The sequence below is a fragment of the Chionomys nivalis genome, chromosome 12, assembly GCF_950005125.1.
Source record: "Chionomys nivalis chromosome 12, mChiNiv1.1, whole genome shotgun sequence".
NCBI lineage: Eukaryota > Metazoa > Chordata > Mammalia > Rodentia > Cricetidae > Chionomys > Chionomys nivalis.
This window is the reverse complement of record NC_080097.1, coordinates 43,340,668-43,358,647: the sequence shown is the minus strand read 5'-3', so window position 1 is coordinate 43,358,647 and position 17,980 is coordinate 43,340,668. Positions and strand designations below refer to the sequence as shown.

Genomic DNA, 17,980 nt, shown 5'->3' with positions numbered 1-17,980 from the left:
AGAGTGGAAGGAAGGAAAAAAAGAGGGAGGGAAAGAGGGAGGAAAGGGAAAGAAAGGAAAGGAAGGAAAGACCAAAGCTGGAAATGGCTCAGTGGTTAAGAGTGTACAATGCTTTGCAGAGGAACAGAATTCTGCTCCCAGGACCCACATTGCGCAGTTAAAAATTGCTCATCACTCCAGATCCAGAGTGTCTAGCACCCTCTTCTGGCCTCCATGGGTACCTACACTTCCATGTACATACACACATACACACATAATTAAAAATAAATAAAATCAGCCAGGTGGTGGCGGCGGCACATGTCTTTGATCCCAGCACTCGGGATGGAGAGGCAGGTGGATCTCCGTGAGTTCAAGGCCAGCATGGTCTACAAAAGGAATTCGAGGGCAGCCAGAGCTGCTACACAGAGAAATCCTCTCTTGGAAAAGCAAACAAATAACAAAAAAGTGTGGGCAACACTTAGGTAACAACATTCCAGGTTGTCCCCTGGCCTCCACACACAGCTGCATGCAAATACAAACACTAATGCACACACACAGACAACACACAAAAGAAACTAATTATAGAAGCACCATTCATCAAAAGCCCTGGAGACAACCCAAAGACCCCTGAGAAGGTCGGTAGAAAACCTCCAGGAGCTTCTCAGGAAGGAACTGGATGTGAGCGAGTGCACACAGGGAGCTTTTATTACGCGCTCACTGGCCGTGCAGTTCGTAAGAGACCCCTTCTAGGAAGACGTGGAGAGCCTGTCTGAGTCTGGAACACTGCTCCGGAAACTTCTGGTGCCAAGAGCCCAACTAAGTTTTCATAGTAATGCCAAAGGAGCGGGAGGAATTGGAGAAGAAACGTTGACGTGTTTGTTCTCGAAAGATCTCTGACCTGGCCTTCCACTGGGCACCCACTCGGCTACTGTCAGAGTTCTCTCTTTTTAGCAGTGTGACAAATACATGCAAACATTAATTTAATCAAAGGGGTATTTCACCAGGCTGATCACATAATGTTCTTGGCTTTAACCCAGTTAATGTTCTCTCAGCAAAATTGAATGAAAGTCTAACCTTTTCCTGGGCTTTAAAAGCTACTGTGTTAAGCCAGACATAGCAGCTCATGCCTTTAATCCCAGCATTCAAGAGGCAGAGATAGGTGGATCTCTGAGTTCGAGGCCGAGGCCAGCCTGAGCTCCAGGACAGCCAGAGCTACGTAGTGAGACCCTGTCTCCAAAAAAAATAAAATAAAATAAAAAAATAAATAAACAAAACAGGAAATGGGGGAGAAGACATCTCTGAGAACCAAGTGCCCAGAGTGGCAGCCACCTGATAATCTCACCAAAAATAACATTTTACTTTCCCCCATGGTACAGGATGTATAAGAGGAGTCCCACAGGCCGTTTCTAGAATTCCTCAGCTGCTCATGGAAACTCTGAGTCTCGCTACCATTAAGCACACCTCGATGTGCACGCTACATGGCATTGCTGGGGGCAGTGGCTGCCCAGAAGAGGGAGAGGACGATAATCAAGGCCATAGCTTCACACACCACACACAGAAGGCAGCTCACCCGTGGTCAAGGTCTCTGTCATGGGTCTGCTGGATGTCAGAGAGGGAGGAGCAGAAAACAGAAACATGGAGACTTTGTTCCCAGGGCTGGACAGGCTGTCCCGTGAGGCATTTTGGTCAGCTGCCCGGGGCCTGGGGGAGTGGGGTGACTGTACTTTTTGCACCTTTCTGGGAAAGGGGATGGGAATAGTCATGGCTTGCTGCCCTGGAAACCACCCAGGGACCTGGTTATCCTGAGAACTTGCCCAGCCTGCCACATGCAAAGTGTCCCAACACTGGGGAAATGGCACTGGGATACCCAAAGGCTAGAGATGTTCTGTAGGCCAGGGATGTCGGGGCATGATACCAATCCCCAGGGAATAGAGCCATCATCCCCAGAGGCCAACGAGGCTGCAACTAAACCCCAAGCTTTGTACTTTGTTCTCCAAGAAAACAAGTGTTTCTCTGGGCTGGCAAGGGGACCCTCCAACTTCCAGGAAAGGCCAGAGAAAGCATCCATAGGACAGGGCTCTCCTGACTGGCAGAACAATTTGAGTTTCCAATTAAAAAAACAAAACAAAACAAAACAAAAACACAGCTAGCTAGGACCAGCCAGCCACCTCCCTAACAGGTCTCCATTCCACAGCCCCCACACCCCACCCCAGCAAGACTCGTTCACAAACCATAAGAGCTAAAAAAGGGTCTTACCAGAGTGGATGGAAAGGAGAGTGCGATCCAGGAACAAGTTAGCAGAGGCCACACTTACCAAATAATTAATTTTAGTTTGATAACATGGATTGGACCTATGGTCTGTGCATGCCAGGCGAGCACTAACCACTAAATTATGCTCTTTTTATTTTTGAAGACACTGCCTCCTTAATTGGCCTGGAGTGGGATTACATGCCTGTGCCATCAGGCCCAGAAACAAATACTGGATCAGGGGTTAAGTAGCACTTCTTCAAAACTCTCATAGAGACTCCTGCCTCCACCTCCTGGGATGACAGGCATGTGGTCTCACAAATGCGGGGCAAGCACACTACCACTGGGCCATTATTTGCAGCCTTTTGCAATTTTGCACGTTTATTTTTGCGTCTGTGTGTGGATCTATGTACCACAGTGCGAACTGGAGCGTTCGCTCTCCTTCCACCCGGTGTGTTCCAGGGATCCAGCTTGGGTTATCACATCAGAGGCAAGTGTCTCTCTATCCGTTCACTGGCCTTGCATTTTATTTTATTTTTTGACTGTCAGTTATGGCCAAACATTCTTAGGTTTGCAAACAGTTATGCTTTTGTTTTCCCAACTGCCTACTACTAGTCTCCTTTCTTCGTTTTGCTGAAATACAAGCATCTTTTTCTTGGTGCTTATGTTCATTGCTGAGGCTGGAGAACGACCCAGTTTGTTTTTTCCTGCTTTCCCAGAGGACCAGCACCCACGCTGAGCGGCTCACAACTATCTGTAACTCCAGGTGAATGGGATCTGGCACCCTCTGCTAACCTCTACAGGCACTCGAATGCATCTCTCTCTCTCTCTCTCTCTCTCTCTCTCTCTCTCTCTCTCTCTCTCTCTCTCTACCTCTCTCATGCACACACGCACGCACAGACTTGATGTTTAAAGAATATGTGCCCCTTATTCCAGAAAAAAAGATCTCATTGTATATTAACCTTTAGTCACATGTTCAAATGTTTTCCCAGTTATTTCCTTGTTAATTTTGCTCAACTGGAATTGGCAGCATAATAGTCTATCTTCTTATGTATTTGCTTTCATGTACATGCTTGTATGTATGAGTTCATGTGCACTACGTGCATGCAGCAGCCCATGGAGGGTACTGCAGCCCCTGGAACAGGAGCTGCACGCAGTTCCCAGCCACCATGTGTCCTGGGAATCAAACCCAGGTCCTGTACAGGAGCAGCCAGTGCTTCTAATCACTAAGCCATCTTTCAAGCTCCTGGAGACACGATGATCAAACAGAGGTCAAAATACAATTTCTCCTGAAGTTTCTGCTTTTACTAGCACGATTAGAAGAACATTCCCCAAGCTAGGCATAGTGGCACACACCTGTAACCTCAGCCCTGGGGAGCAGAACGCGGGAAGGCCACCAAGTCAGGGCTACTCTATCTAGTCTGCACAGCAGCACAGCAAGTTCCGGGCCAACCAGGGCTACAGAGAGACGACTCAAGAAAAGAAACAAAGAACGGCCACAAGACCTTCCTACTACGTAATTATAGACATGTGCACTTGAGTTTCTTGCATGTAAAAACTTCAGCCTCTAAAGAGAACCTAATTTTTTTTCTTAATAAATAGTTGGTTACACCAATATTGCTAGGGTACAGTTTATCTCCTTTCTAAAGCTCAACGTGGAGTTCAGGGCCTGAGAATTAGGGTCCTGGGGACCAAACTCAAGCCATCAGGTCTGATGTTCAGTGCATTTACCCACCGACCCGTCTCGTCAGCTCAACTTTTTTTTTCTTTTTTTGAGACAGGGAGTCTCTATGTATCTTTGGCAGTCCTGGAACTCAGTATGTAAGCCAGGTTGGCCTCAAACTCAGAGATCCACCTGCCTATGGGATTAAAGGCGTGTACCACCACAGCCTTTTAAGTTTTATTTTGAGATATGACATAAGGTCTGGCTTGCTTATTAAGGTCCTAGATTGAATCCGCAGCACCAACCCAAACAAAGAGACAAGTCACAATGTGCCAAAGACAAGCAGTCTCAGGGTATAACAGCAAGGACTGTTACCATGAAAGTAATCTGTGTAATAACATATATACAAAGGTTAAGAGTTAGCAGGCCCTGGGCCAGCGAGATGGCGCAGTGGGTAAAAGGGCTTGCAACCTAAACTAGGTGACCTGGGTTCAATGCCTGGTGCCCACATCAAAGGGTAAATGGCAAATGATCTCTGGTCTCCACGTATGTGTCTCCATCATGCATACACATATAAAGTAATGCTTAGTAAAAAGAAGACTTAAGAGTGTTCTGACGGCCGGGCGTTGGTGGCGCACGCCTTTAATCCCAGCACTTGGGAGGCAGAGGCAGGCGGATCTCTGTGAGTTCGAGACCAGCCTGGTCTACAAGAGCTAGCAGGACAGGCTCCAAAACCACAGAGAAACCCTGTCTCGAAAAACAAAAACAAAATAACAAAAAAAGAGTGTTCTGAGCCACACAGACCTCTCTGCCTGAGTCCTGACTCTACATTATCAGCCTCAAGGATCTAAAGGAAGACACAAGCCAATGGGACTTAGTTACCTCATAGAGAAAAGCAAAGGTCGTAACAGCCCCTCCCTCAGGGTAGCTGAGAAAAAGGGAGATATGGAATATTAAATATAGTGCCTGCTACACAGAAACCACCCAATAAATGTTAAGTAGAGACAGAATGAAGTGGACGAGAGAAACAAAGGCTTGGAGGTAGATCTCAGAGCTAGAGCACTCAAGAGGCCCCTCAGCGCCAGCCCTGCTCTTTCGTCAGGGACACCCTGCACTCTGTAGCCGCTGGTACTGCAGAGCATCTGATCCACAAGGCCAGGTCTTCAGACCCAGGAGGCAGGGGGCCTAGGGCTGGGCTCTGAGCCAGAGCATCCAGGCCAGCATTCTGCCTCAGGGCTGAACAGAAGTATTCTCCTTCCTCCTCTTTACAAAGCCCGTCTCCTTGCATTCTAAGAATGGTACCCCCAAAACACCTCTATCTGAAACCTCAGAACGTGCTCTGAGTGGGGGGGAGGGGGCTCTGTTGATGAGGTCAGGCGAGGATCTTAAGAGGACACTATTGTGGTATCTGGATGGGCCCTAAACCTAATGACTTGTCTCTTCAGAGAGGAGATAGAGGAAGACAGACACGCATAGAATTTGGGGAGGCTGTATGGAGGACGGAAACACAGGCTGGGGTAGTGTGGCCACAAGCCAGCGAACACCAAAAGCCCCCACCCACACGCTGCTATCGCCACCCACCCACCGCCCCCTTGCCCCGCAGAAGTTGGAAAGGGCAGGAGGACTCTTCCAAGAGCTGCTGGAGTAGCGCCCCATCCACACTTGACTTCAGACTTCTGGCCCCTGGAACTCAGAGAGAATGACGCTGCTGTTGTCTGAAACCACCAAATCTGTGGCAACTTGTCAGGAAAGCTAACACTAGGTAAATAACGTCGGTGCTGGATCGCTTTAGATGTGTGCTAGGTTGACACCTGTGACCCCCCAGATTTGTTTGTGGGCAGAACCTGTAAGTGACACAGCACTCCTTTGTACCTCCTGGAGAGAGGGAGGCTGCGGCTGGAGGCTGACACCTAGGAAGCAAGAGTGGTGGATGTACTCGCCAGAGTGCAGGGAGTGGAGTTAGAATCAGGAGTTCAAAGTCATCCTCAGCCACACAGTGAGTTCGAGGACAGTCTGGGCTGCCCCAAAAGTAAAAAGGAAGAGAAAGAGCTGGGTATGTACCTCCATCGGTAGAGTGTTTGCTTAAGATAAACAAAACTGTGGCTTCAATCCCTAAAACAGGGGTGGAAACAGGAGGATCAGAAATTCGAGGTTCGAGGCCAGTCTATGATACCTGAGAACCTGTCTCAAAACAAAAACAAAAACAAGAGATAGAAGAAAAAGGGGGGGGGGTGCGGATCTAGGAACTGAAAGTGATCTCTGGCTAGTAGCCAGGAGGAGAATCCATCCTACATCTATCTATGAGGGGCTGACTTCTTCCCAACCTTGAAAGCCAGCCTTCTGGAAAAGAACTATGGTTGGCTCCTCAATTTTAGCTCTGTAGGACCTTCAACAAAGAAGCCAGTTGATCAATTGCCTAGACTGGCCAACAGAGATGGGTAATCACAAAACAGGGGGTTGTTTTAAGACCTATCTGGATGGCACTACCATGCTTGCCTGTTTTCATAGACAACACCACACACTTCCATATCCTAGGGTTATGATGGTAGACCCAAGCTGAGGCAGGTCTCTGGGCCCCTCCCTATTCTGGAACTTCCATTAGTCCATCCTACCGACAATGTTAGGCACAGGATAGCCCATCCTACCGACAATGTTAGGCACAGGATAGCCCATCCTGCCGGCAATGTTAGGCACAGGACCACTAGAGCAGAGGGGTGGGGGACCTGACTATGGCTGTTATGCTCATGTTATGCTCTCACCCAAGTGGCCATTCCACCCTTTTAACAGCATGTTCTGTGAGATAAATTCTGAAGCTATGATGTTAACAAGACTGTTGCTTAGGACAGACGCGAAGCCAGGCAAGTGTCACGTGCCTACAAACCCAGCACTGGGGACACTGAGGCAGTAAGATCTCTGGGTCTGAGACCAGCCTGGGTTAAACAGAGACCCCCCATCTCAAAAGACAGATGGGGACTGGGGAGATGGTGCAGCAGGTAAGAGCGTTGGCTCCAAGCCTGATGACCTGAATTCCAACTTCAGAACCCGGAAGGGAAGGCGAGAACCGGTTGTGGCCAGTTGTTCTCTGACCTCTCTCTGCACAGGTGTGTGCCTAAGCACACACAGTCAATCAATGTAAAAAGAAAAAATTTTAAAGACACATGTGGCAGTTGCTTACTAGCTTTACGCCTAAGCCCGTCCACTTTTCTGAGTTCTAACTCAAAAGTGTGTGTGTGTGTGTGTTCCTTTTCTATTTTCCAGCTCTTCTTTAGATACCAGCCAAAACCTAGGCAAACTTGGCCTAAAAAGTCAGGCTGTTTTTTCTGAAGATCCTCCCGAAAGCTTTTCCAGAGCTGCTTGTAAATCTCCATAGCTGAAATGGCCGAAGACGTGAGCTTCTTCCTCTTCTTCATCCCCTTCCTTCCAGCAGGTAAAAGTTCTGTAGCTCAACTGTCCGGTTTTCTCTCAAGCCCTAATAAAATGATCCTTGAGCTTAGGAAGGAAGGGAGGGAGGGAGGGAGGGAGGGAGGGAGGGAGGGAGGGAGGGAGGGAGGGAGGGAGGGAGGGGGTGGCAGGAAGAGGGGTGCAGAGGTGTGAGGGCAGAGGTGGGCAGTCAGAAGGGAGGGTGTCAGCGGCATTCACTGTCCTGATGCCACTGTCGGTAGGCATGTCCATGTTAGGCAGGGACACTGACTTCTACCTGTGGATTCTATCAGCAGGAAGGTCACTGCGGTCAAATGCAGTCCGCACAGGAGGATGTGCTTAGGTCAATGTCAGGGCGACAGGAGCGCAATCAGCAGACAGCCTACGACCCACCAGTCTGACGAGGGCGGAGAGCTTTGCACTGCTGAAGAAGAAAGTTACCAACAGGGGAAAGACTTCAAAACTAAAGAGAATTTATGGCGCTAGGCTGAAATATGAGGGGTCAGAACAGATGTGGTTGAAAATACAGAGGAGCTGGGACGTAGTTCATGCAGCACACATGGAGCCTTGGGTTAAAGCCCAGGCCTGAGTAAACCAGCTGCCTGTATTCCCAGCAAGATCAGAAGTTCAAGGTCATCCTCAACTACAGAGCAAGTTAATGGCAGCCTTGGCCATAGGAGACCCTGCTCAAGATTTTCTAAATCAGCCCGGTGGTGGTGGCGGTGCACACCTTGAATCCCAAGACTCGGAGGCAGAGGCCAGCCTGGTCTACAAGAGCTAGTTCCAGGACAGACACCAAAGCTACACAGAGAAACGCTATCTCGAAAAAACAAACAAACAAAAAAAAAAAAAAAAAAAGAAGAAGAAGAAGAAGAAGAAGAAAAAAAAAAGAAAAAAATTAAAAAAAAAGATTTTCTAAATCATACAACACACACAGAGGATAGCTCGGTATCATTATACACTGCCCATCTTTGTCTGCTAAAAGGGCCCAGAAACAAAGATAACCCCAGTAGTGACTAACGACACTTCTAACAAACAGACTTTTTCATCTCTCTACTTCTTAGCAGTTGATTCTAAGGCTGAAGAGGGAAATGATAAGATGAACAAGGATTATTCTGTGACATTAAAAAATTGCTGGGGGAGGGGGAGAAAGGGGCACAAAAGGTGACAAGATGACAAGGAAGCTCTTAATTAAGACAGCCACTGTGGGGGCAGGGAGACACAGCTCCTTGGAGAGCACTGGCCTCGCACAGATGAGGTCTGGGTTAAGCTGACAATACCACAAAAGGCAGGAGGGAACGGGAAGGGTGAGTCATAAATAAAGCCCAGGAGATCCTGACCATAGAAGACAAGCTAACCCAAGAAGAGGGTCAGTTCCTCCTTTCAGCAGAATCTCAATAAAGAAATGCAGTGGGAGAGAGGCGAACACAGTGACCACAGACAAGTTCCACAGCTGGATGCTACAACCAGAGGGTGACAGTACCGGAAGAAACAGGATTGGGCAGTCTCCGAGCATGGCCTGCAGTGACGGGGAAGGCAGGAACTTTACTAGGTGAGCTGTAGCATCCACCAATTTAACCCTGTCTGGGCTCAGCAGCAAGGACTCTGTGTGGGCATGGTACCAGCCCATGTCCTGGGCCTCAGCCTGGGATGCCCACAGAGCAGAAGGTCTTTCCCTGGGAAGATCTGACCTGGCTCCATGCCACCTCTCCTCTCCTCTGTCCTCCCTAGGAGGTAAAGGAGAACCTAGGTGCATGATGGTCCCTATGCTCGGACCAAGTCATGATAACTCACTGGAGGCCAAAACAAGATCACTCAGCTAAGAACATTAGCCTGCAAGCCTCACATCTGGAGTTCATGTCCAGAACCCCCATAAAAAAATCCCCGATACCGCAGTGAGTGTGTGAGGGCATGCATCTGTAATCCTAGCACTTCTGCGGTAAAATGGGAGACAGAAGCTTGCAGGACAGCTAGCCTGGAGTATGCAACATGGGCAGAAACAAAACAAAACAAAAAAGACCTTGCCTGCACAGGTGGAAAGAACAACCCTAAAGTTGTCCCCTGACATCCCTGTCCCCTGACACACTGTAGCAACACACACATACACACGGAATGCTCATTATGAACTTCTAAACAGCAACATCAGCATTCAGTACAGACTAGGAAAGATCAAGGAACCTATGTCATAGACTGACCAACTCGGTGTGATGTGGGCGGCACATCAGACCCTGAACACAGAAAAAAAGATAGTAGTGTAGGCATATTAAAAAGGCTTACGGTCTATAAATGCTGTGTCAATATTTGATTTCCTGCTCTTGGTAAATGAAGCCCCGGGAAAGGAAATCTATTCCTACAACTCTTTAGTACATCTAAAGTCAATAGCAAAAGTTTAAAATAACAGCTGGGTATGGTGGCTCACCTGTATTCCCAGCATTCGGAAGGATCACTGTAAATTCAAGACCAGCTGGACTACGTAGGAGTTCCAGGCACAAGGCCCTGTCTCAGAAGGAAATGAAAAGATCCATAACTCCAACTTCAGGAGATCTGACACCTCCTCTGGCCTCCACCTTCACCTCCACAAGCACACGCATAAATTTAAAAAAAAATTTCCAAAAAAGTAAATAAAATGAAGTGTAATGGGAAATGCCCATTACATAGTGCTGTGTAACTCCAGGTCCAGGGGAAATCCTGCGCCCTCTTCTGGTCTCTGTGAACACTGCATGAAAGTGGCACACAGACATCCATGCATGAAAACCATTCATACACATCAAATTAATTTTTCTTTCATTTTGTTTTCTTGAGACAGGGTTCCTCTGTGTAAGAGTCCTGGCTAACCCAGAACTCGCTCTGTAGACCAGGCTGCCCCCGAACTCACAGAGATCTGCCTGCCTCAGTCTCCCAAATGCTGGGATTAAAGACATGCATCACCACCGCCAGGCTAAAATTAAAAATTTTAAACTATGAAAATGAATAACCTACACCAGTTACAAAAGTAAAAGTAAAGAATTACAAATTTAAATTAGGCATTACTTAAAAGAAATAGGATTCTAAATACAGTTTGTAAATGTCACTTTTTAAATGAGTGTTAACAGCTCTATCTACTAACCTTTTGCATAGGCTGTATTTAACCACTTGCGTAGGACATCCACTTCACAAAACTTATTCTATACTGACATGCTTAGGAAGTGCCACTTGTGTGCAAAGGTATTCCTTGCAGCCTCGTATGTACTGGAAAAATGATGACAACCCGGGGGGTTAACACAGATGTAGAAGAGGACAGCACTGTTACCATGGAACTACACGGCTGTAACAGAGAATGTAAGCACACAGGGCTGAATCAACGGTGAGGTACTAATAACAGCAGCCAGGACAGTAGCAGGCAACGTCCGAAACACTGGCCAAGAACATTTACTTTAAGAGGGCAGGGTGGGGGAACGGGATGATGAATGTGTTCACTCTTGACGGTTCTGATATTTGAACTACACGATTATAGAGTCTAGTGAAAATTACTTCACAAAGAAAACAAAGAGTGATGGAGGAAGGTCATTGGTTAAAAATAAAAAAACTGCTTGGCCCTCATAGGTTAAAACATAGGTGGGTGGAGTAAACAGAACAGAATGCTGGGAGGAAGAGGAAGTGAGCTCAGATGCAGGGCAGCTCCTCTGAGAGACAGCGGCCATGCTCTCCTCTCCAGAGCAGACACGATAAAGCTCCGACCCAGGATGGATGTAGGCTAGAATCTTCCCGATAAACACACCTTGGGGTGCTACACACATGAATAAAAATGGGCCAAGCAGTGTTTAAATAAATACAGTTTGTGTGTTGTTATTTTGGGGCATAAGCTAGCCAGGCGACCAGGAGCTGGGGCGGCAGGAACACAGCCCACAGCTCCTTCAACAGAATGGCGCCCAGACGTCTATGCAACTCACTCGCAGAACGCTGCAGAGTGTACACAAGGCCATGGGTTCCGGCCCCAGCAGCACAAACCAAGGAAAACAAGGGTTCACAGGTGGCGCCTTCTCTCTCACACCCCAATTACCTCCACTTCCTCTCTCTCTGCCGGGAAGTCCCTCCTATACCTCCTGCCTAGTTAGTGACCAGCCGGCTTTTTATTGCACCAATCAAAGCAATGCGTCGCCACACAGTGGACAAATATCCCACGACACGTAGGTGTGATTCTCATATACAACTTCCAAGTCTAATCAGGGGACTAAACCCAAAGGGATCATGTTGGTGTCGGGGGCAAAGTGTTAGCCTAGCACAGTGGGAGAAGGTGGACCTAAGTGAGTACGAACACATACAGGTTATATATATATAATATATATTTATTTACATATATATATATATATATTTACATTTACTTGTGTGCTTGTGTACACACAACCACAAGGCAGAGGGCAACTTTAGAGAACTGGTCCTCTCCTTCCACCAGGTGGGTCCTGAGAGTACAACTCTGATGCTGAGCCTGACTGCAAGCCCGTTTATCTGCTGAACCATCACCCCATAGCACCCCCACCTTTTTGAAAGTTATACCTTCAAGCTTTTAGAAGAAAATGAACTCCTAAAACTTTTTATTGACCTAGGCTGTCCTGTGGCCTCTACTCGTGCCTCTGCACGAGTGCCCATGGACATACATATGCCCACAAAGTAAATAAATCATGTGGTTTAAAAACAAAACAACAAACAAACAAAAAACACTTGTGGTATCAAGGGATAAAACCCAGGACCTTGTACATGTAGGCAAGTGTTCTAGCACTGAGCAACACTTCCCCTCCCTCATTTTCTTTATGAAATAATTAAGTAATAATAAAAGTAGCTGGGCAGTAGTGGCACAGGCCTTTAGTCCCAGCGCTCAGGGGGCAGAGGCAAGTGGAGCTCTAGGAGTTTGAGGCTAACATAGTTTACAGAGCGAGTCCTAGCACAGCCATGACTGTAACACAGAGAAACCCTGTCTCAAAAACCCATACTACTACTAATAATGTCACTAATAATACACTCCACACATAGCTATACTGACTATATATTCTAACCCCTTAATTCAAAAAACTTTTAATGAATGTTTTTATAATAATACAGAACGCCCCAAGAGAATGTCTAGGGGCCAAACATAATAAATGTAGAAGCATCACTGTACCCCACTAAACCCTAGGCTCTCTCTCCTGGACCTGTACAGGCAGAAAGTTAGAGGGCTTGTGGAACACAGAGCTCTGGTTGCCACGGCTAGCTAGGTGGGGGGGGGGATCCCCTGGAAGGTGACTTACATTACTGCCAGGCCCTCTAGCCTGGTATAAATTGGAAGGCCCAGTAGAGGGCTCTGCTTCCCCATCTGGGCTGGTCCCAACCAAGGGCCCTCTCTGGAGACTCCATGGCAGTTGGGGTTTGGAGTTCCTGTGATGGACAAGCATGGGGCCCAACTGGCAATTGTCCTAAGTTAACAGACTCTGGACTTCTTATCTCCTGGCATTCTGCCAGTCGCCAGCCTGGAGGTCAGAGAAGGCCCACTGTAGACTCTAGGGGGTTGGGGGGTTCGCATGACCGGCTCCTCTTTCCCTGCTCTCTTGGGACCCTCTTTTTGCCCAGAATCTGCTTCCCCAAACAAACTACTAGGGTGGAAGCAGAAACCCCTCCCTCCCTTGGTCCATCCAATATACTAAGCAATAACTGACCCTCTCCCAATGTTCCAAGGAAAACACAAGACTATCGGTAAATTCACCATATTTAAAGGGTGAGGTACACTTCTTTGGTATTCCCCAATAAGTCTCTGCCACTCACAAGCAATGTCACTCGGGGACACTGATTAACCTCTCTGGGTCACTCCAGATAACATGCCAGACTGTGGCTCTGCAAAGTGGCAGTGTTACTTTCTTCAGGTATTAAATGGTACAAGGAGAACAGAACTGGTAGGGTTGGGGGATTCTGGGGTGGGGGAGCAATGCAATTCGTTCCACCCCCTAGGGGTTAGCTTGGGGTGCAGGGAAGAGGAAGCAGGTAGAAAATCTTTGAAACCAGCACCCACCCTGGGACTGACAAGTATCCTACACACACACGGTGCTGCAGGAGGTTGGGGTGGAGTCCTGCCTGGCCTTCACGAAACCCTGACCAGGGATAGACTCAAGGCAGAAAAACATCCATCACCCCTAAGATTGCCCAATGGATCTGTGAGCTAATTCCTGGCAGGCCACAGAAAAGCAGTCTCCCCAGGAGGACAAGGGACACTTTCTTCCCTGCTAAGGAGGAGACAATTCACCTTATGTCTGGGTTCCCAGCATCCTTACAACCTAGCCTACTTGGGCGGCTGAGACTCTAAACCCACAAAATGGTGGAGCTACCAAGGCATCAGCCACATTCCAGACGTGACCACAGGGTTCCACCAGGCAGTGAGAACAGACCCACTGTTGAAGGGAGACCGTGGTGCTGGGATGCGTGCGTGCGGACAGAGAACTCAGCTCCAAAGCCAGGAGAGCTCTGCCACTGTGCCTTCTCTAAATTATCACACCTGAATTCTTCACCTGAAAGGCAGAGCGGGCCTTCTGCCTGCACCCACCACAGGGGCCTCTGAAGGGTGCAAACCAAGCGCTGTACAAGGAACCTAGGTCTTCGGGCAGGCGGCATCAACTCTTGGTTTACAATAGCACGCTGGATCCCTGGGAGCCTGTAATTCTCCTCCTCTTGTCTAAATGAAAGACCAATTGCATAGCTCGCCTCACCCCTCAAGGTAGTTGGTGGTTTAGCCAATTTCTGGGCTCTGTTATCCCGGTATCTGGGCCTCTACACTGTCCAGGTGAACAACTAGAAGACAGACACAGTGTTCTGGCCTGGTCTTTCTGAAAGAGCCATATCCTGGGTCAGTTCAGTGCCTCTGGTCACACCAATAAAAGTCACATGAAGAGGACCCATACTCCATCTCCTGACTTGCACCACTGGCAAAGAGGTCAAGTGAAGTCACCAACAGAAAAGGGATTTCCGATTCTACTTGTTGAAAGTTGTGATTCCGGCCGTTCCTCTGCCTGCTTGGCCAAGGAAGCATGTTGGAACCCTTCAGTTTGTTTTAATAGGTAAGGGTTAGGGAATTGTACAGATTTTGGAAAAACAATTTAGGTTGGCTTCAGTACTAACCCAAACCCTCCCCCAAGGTTGCAGACCATGTTAGGAACAGAGGCTCTCTTCACAGAGGTCAGGGTGACTACTCTGGGTCCAGTTTCCACCACCCCCTAAAATCAACACCCCCAACAAGTAATAATGTATCCTAATGACCAGGGGCTAGCTGGGTAAAAAGGGCTAATGCCACTCCTCCAAATCCAGAGGTTGCTTCAGGAAGAGGTAGGTGTTCTGCCAAAGTTGCTCCTGCCCCCACCCTTCCATTTAGGCCACAGGAAAGCACTCTGTCCCTCACCAAACTAAACTCAGAGTCATCTTGTACACACAGGCCACATAACTCTTTGGACAGTCCGATCAGTTTGGAATCTAGATTCTTAAAGCTGAACCACAACCCAGAGACGGTCTGACCCCACCTCAGTATCACAAGTTGAATCTGGACGACTATATTGACCATAGCCCTAAAACTTCAAGAGGGGGCAGCCGGTAACCACACCACCTAATTTGGGCAGCCCCAACCTAAACTGGAAAATCAGCGCGGTGCCTCCCTTGTGGTTCTCCATTCCAGCACAACCCAATAAGAAGAATCAGGCATCACTCTTCAGTCGGAGGGTAGCCTGGCAGGGGGCAGGGAGGAGAGTGCACACTGGTTCCAGGAATGCAAGGTCCAGACACCAGAGCCCTCTGCGAGCAGCCGCCACCGCAGAGCATCCGATCTGCCCATCTATTCCGCTTCCTCTGCGCTCTGTGTCCCCGGGCTCCAGAAAGCCCATCTCAGCCTTTCCGCGCAGCTATCGACCTCTCCGGCGCCCTTCTCTGGCTCACACATCCCAGGCCCTCCAGCCGAAGGGACAGCGCTGTGACCTCCTTCCTCTCGCCACCGTGGCACGGCAATCAGGTGCCATTAGAACCGGGTTCAGTGAGTGCGCGGCCTCCCGAAAGGATCCCGGTCCTCGGGGTGCCTGTGTCCCCAACCCCCATCCGGTATACCCCCAGCCCGGAGGTGCCCGAGTTCCCATCCTGTGTGAACCCGCTCAGTCCTCACCTGCAGTCTTCCAGCCGGCAGTCGGGCCCACGCAGCCTCACTATTCAGGCCCCGGGGCAGCCGGCGACACGGCTACTGAGTGGGTGCGTCCCCGCCGACAGCCACGCGCCCCCTCTCTCTGCGTCCGGCCCCCGCCGCGTGCGCATGCCCGACCATATACCCCGCGCGCGTCACCGCAGGGCCCGCCCCCGCCTGCTGCCCCGCCCCACTCCCCCGGGCCTGCCACGTGGGGCGGTCAACGAGCAGCGCCCAGTCACCCGGGTCAACCTGGTCCTCTACCGCTGTGCATCCCAAGCTCGCATCCTACCTCTCGCGGCCTCATCCACCCTTCCTCTCGAATTCCATCCTTGACTCACAGAGGCCCTGCAGGCTCCTCTATTCTCTGGAAATCTTCCATCTGTCCTTTTGTGCCCTTTGTGAGAAACAGCCTGGCCTCTACCCTGAAGTAGAGTGCCCTTCTGTTGGTAGGTCTATGTGTTTTAACACTGCTGAAGAATCTAAGAATGTTCTCTACGCAGGATGGAGCCAATCCATAGACTGTTTTTCCTTTGCACGTCCTAGCCAACCAAAAGGACCAAAATGTCTTGTCACAATCCAAATAAAAGATTATATTCACATTTTAGATTTTTCAGATTTTCGCGTCACTTTCTCGCAGTAATCAGAGTCCTAAGGAGCCAGTTAAGCCTTGGGTTATATTTGAATAATGTCTTAGGAGGGAGTCTCTTCCGCTGTAGGAAAGGCCTATTGTGTTGGATATCGAATCTTGGACATGCAAATAAACCACCCACTAAACTCTAATTGTTCTATTCTGCTGGACGTTGTTAGGATTATTTCCTCTATAGTTTAACCAGATGTCACCTGGGGCTTAGAGAGTCAGTGGAAGCTCTTTAAATGGCATTGGAGCCAGTGAGTACCCATGCTTCTGTTCTAGCTCAGGGAAAAGCGCCCAGCTGCCTGCGACTATCTCTAGATTTGTGCAGTGGAGAGATTGGCATACTGGGGAAAGTTCCTGCAAGAAGGAAGGAATAGGAAAGGAACCCAACGTTCCTAGAATAGGTGTCAGGAAGGACTCAGTGCTCAGTGGCAACTGGCTCTCCGGGGCTGGCTAGAGAAGGAAGGAAAACACTCAAGTGGTCGGGTGGGTGGGGTAAGAGCCAGTCCTGGTGGTACAGACCTATAATCTTGCTACTTTGGAGGCAGGGGGATCTCAAGTTCGAGGCCAGCTGGGGCAATTTTGTGAGACCCCCTTTTCAAAATAAAAGGTAAAAGAGGGACTGGGTACATGTTGGTCCAGTGCATGCCTAAGCCCGCGTGAAGCCGTGGGGTTCAAGAACAGCAAAACCAGGTCTTGTAATTCAGCACTTAAGAAGTGGGGACAGAAGGATCACAAATTTAAAGTCACCCTTTGGTCCTATTGTGAGTTTGAGGCCATGCCTGAGCTGCCTGAGACCCTCTCAGTAAACTGATGAATGCCTTGCCCAGCATATACAAAGATTTACTGAGGCCAGTCCGAGTCTTCTGCTCACTCTGTTTTTCTAAAATTCAGTTATCTTCACTCTGTAATTACCGTGATCCAGCGGGTAAACGGGAGAGCTAAGACAGCCCTCTCATTTACTTTCCGAGTGACTTGGAGGTAATGATAGCTCTTGAAGAATTTCCTCCAAGAGCCCCTTCAATTCTGTAATAACACTGAGTATTTGTCTCGGTTAAACTTACAGTGTTTTTCAGACATTATGTCATCCACTTGGGACTCCAAAGTGCAATAGGCTGTCAGGAAAGGTCAGTCCCCCACCAGGCCCTTCCTCGAAGGAGTATATAAAAACAATGAGAAGCCCACCTAGAGTTCAGATACTTCAAATACACAGAGCTCTCAATAGGAGGAGCCCATAAATACACATCCCACAGGATTCCAGGCGAGGTGTCTACTACAGCTTGCGTTGGGCAACTGTCAAAGCTTACACTATGCCCAGAGGCCATAGCCAGGAGTTGAATGGGAAGTCTTAAAGTAAAGCCAGCACTTGGTCGCAAAGAGGATCAAGGGTTCAAGGCCAGTTCAGCTCCATAGTGAGAGGCCAACTTGGGTTACAAGAGACCCTGTCTCCAAACAAACAAACAAACAAACAAATAAGCAAATAAATGTACTAGCGGGAAAGAGGCTAGACAACACATCTCTGGACCTAGCTGTGTGGCATTGTCACTTGTTTGTAGAACTGTCAAAGTCCACAGGGGCAACCGGAGGAGTTGATAAGCTATCTTGAGCTGATAAGCTATACACCAGAGAAATACAATTAATTATTAACATAGCTAAAAATCAAAAGGTCCTAAGTCTCTGCCTCCGCCCCACACTCATTTCTTCGGGAGGCAGATCCTGATTAGACGACGTACCCAGACTAGGTCCTACCTTGTCCAGGACAGTTTGGAGCCTGGGACCTGTGTGGCCGGTGTCCCACCTCCCTTACTGTACAGTCACCCATTTCCCTCTCATCCCCCTTTCCACTTGCCTTCCTCTTAGTAAGTTTCTTGATTGTTTT

At 48.6% G+C, this 17,980-nt stretch overlaps 1 protein-coding gene across 3 annotated transcripts in view; it reads right to left on the bottom strand.

The window, feature by feature from the left end:
* The window catches only part of Slc39a14 (solute carrier family 39 member 14), a 45,981-nt gene extending 30,400 nt beyond the window's left edge, over positions 1–15,581 (bottom strand). For 2 of the 3 annotated variants that reach the window (XM_057786341.1, XM_057786340.1), the window contains exon 1: positions 15,450–15,581. The gene's annotated coding sequence lies outside the window, so the exon portion shown is untranslated. The remainder of the gene's footprint in view (positions 1–15,449) is intronic. The other variant, XM_057786342.1, reaches the window with a different exon arrangement.
* Positions 15,582–17,980: the final 2,399 nt, after the last annotated feature.